This window comes from Hemiscyllium ocellatum, unplaced genomic scaffold (genome assembly GCF_020745735.1).
Source record: "Hemiscyllium ocellatum isolate sHemOce1 unplaced genomic scaffold, sHemOce1.pat.X.cur. scaffold_641_pat_ctg1, whole genome shotgun sequence".
In the NCBI taxonomy this organism is placed as follows: domain Eukaryota; kingdom Metazoa; phylum Chordata; class Chondrichthyes; order Orectolobiformes; family Hemiscylliidae; genus Hemiscyllium; species Hemiscyllium ocellatum.
This window is the reverse complement of record NW_026869148.1, coordinates 162,818-164,857: the sequence shown is the minus strand read 5'-3', so window position 1 is coordinate 164,857 and position 2,040 is coordinate 162,818. Positions and strand designations below refer to the sequence as shown.

At 43.9% G+C, this 2,040-nt stretch overlaps 1 non-coding gene across 1 annotated transcript; it reads left to right on the top strand.

The window, feature by feature from the left end:
* Window positions 1-1,374: 1,374 nt before the first annotated feature.
* LOC132814053 (U1 spliceosomal RNA) lies at window positions 1,375-1,537 on the top strand. The gene has a single exon (XR_009644272.1). It is a non-coding gene; the product is annotated as a U1 spliceosomal RNA (small nuclear RNA).
* Window positions 1,538-2,040: the final 503 nt, after the last annotated feature.

The window sequence follows — 2,040 nt, the reverse complement described above, 5'->3', positions numbered from 1 at the left end:
CAGAAACAAAAACATTTTCGGGAAATGTTCAGCAGGTCGAGCAGCTTCTATGAAGATAAATTAAAGTTAACGTTTCTGAGGAAGGGTGACCAGACCCGAAACATGAACTGATTTTTCTTCACAGATGCTGCATGATCTGCTGAGCATTTCCAATAACATGTGCAAGTTTAAAGGCAGTTGTGTTGGCAATTTTCTTGTGCAGAAGGTGGGTCAGTGACTGGAATGTACTTGCCTGAGAGTTGGGAAAAGCAGAAACAATCACAACGTTTAAGAGGCATTTGGGCAGACACATAAGCAGACATGGGTTGGCAGAGATATGGATCATGTACAGGCAGATGGAATTAGTTTGGAATAGCTTCATGAACCACACAGACATGGTGGGCCGATTATTCCGGTGCTACACTCTTCTGTTTTCCAGGCTGTAGAATGTGTGGAGGAGAGTTAATAATTTGAGTGGAATATGTCTCTTCATGAGAACACACAATAAGTTCATTCATTTTGAGAGAAGCAATGTAGAAAGTCAATATATATTTGAATGGCACAGACACAACGTGCAGGACAGCAGGAATGGGGACAATGTGCACCACTTATTAAAGGAGAGAAAACATAAAGTGTTTTGAGTAAAACAAATGGGATGCTGGGCTTCATTAATGGGGGAATGATAACAAACTCATGGAAAAGATGCTGACCATTGACAAAGCTCTAGTTAGGTCACAGTCAATCATTGCATCCAATTCTGGTCAACAGATTCCTGGTCAGAACGAGGAAGTTAAAATACCATAGAGGGGCCTGTTCCACACCTTTTGTTTCTCTTTCAGGACACTGTGGGGTCTCAAGGGTTAAACATTCCCTTGCCAAAGGCCATATTTCATTAACTGAATGCCTGTACTCTTTCAATACAGACAGAACACCTCAGAAGGGGGGAGGCTGACAATATCTCAAAATAGAACCTCTTGCAGCCACACATGTGGATTCCCCCGTAACCCCAGACAGAGGAATTTGCCCTTTCCAGACAAGACTGAGAGCCCTGGGCACAACCCTGTTAAACTGCCTCCCGCTCCCATTGTCTTACCTCCCCTCCATATTAGCATAGGTAAGTGAATCCCCCATTTACTGAAGGAAGAACCCTCCAGCCTTAATCTCTTCCCATCAACACATAATCATGAACAATACGATAATCAGTTTCTGTAATCCATTCATACGTTAACGCAGGACATCGCCATTCATCAAGCTTTGTAAGGTCATAATTACCAGCTTTAAACTATGTAATGACAATCGCCCATGTGACTGATATGTCTTTGTCTAATTCCTATTAAATATACTGTCTCTGTGGGTAAGGCAGAGATTCGTGAAGAAGAGTCTCTACAAGTCTCTATACTAACCTGGCAGGGGAGATACCATGATCATTGCGGTGGCGCTCCCAGGACGAGGCTATCCCATTGCACTTCGGGTGTGCTGACGCCTGCGATGTCACCAATGCGGGATACTCAACAGCAAAATTTGTGGTAGTGGGGGTCTGCGTTCGCGCTCTCCCCTTGTGGGCGGCACGGTGGCACAGTAGTCAGATGGGGAAATGGGCTGAGGAGTGTCAGATGGAGTTTAATTTAGATAAATGTGAGGTGCTGCTTTTTGGAAAAGCAAAGCCTAGCAGGACTGATAGACTTAATGGTCAGGTCCGAGGGAGTGTTACTGAGCAAAGTTTCCTTACAGTGTAGGTTCATAATTCCTTGAAAGTAGAGTCGCAGGTGGATAGGATAGTGAAGGTGATTGGTATGATTTACATTATTGGTCAGAGCAGTGAGTACAGGAGTTGGGCAGTCATGTTGTGGCTGACAGGACATCGGTTTGGCCACTCTTACAATATTGAGTGCAATTCTGTTCTCCACCTATCAGAAGGATGTTGTGGAACTTGAAAGGTTCAGAAAAGATTGGTGGCAGAATATTCTTTAAAGGGTAGAATAACCAGTGGGAGGTCATTGGACATTGGTACCAATGACACAGGAAGAGAAAAAGATAGGTCCTGATGAGAGAATATAGCAA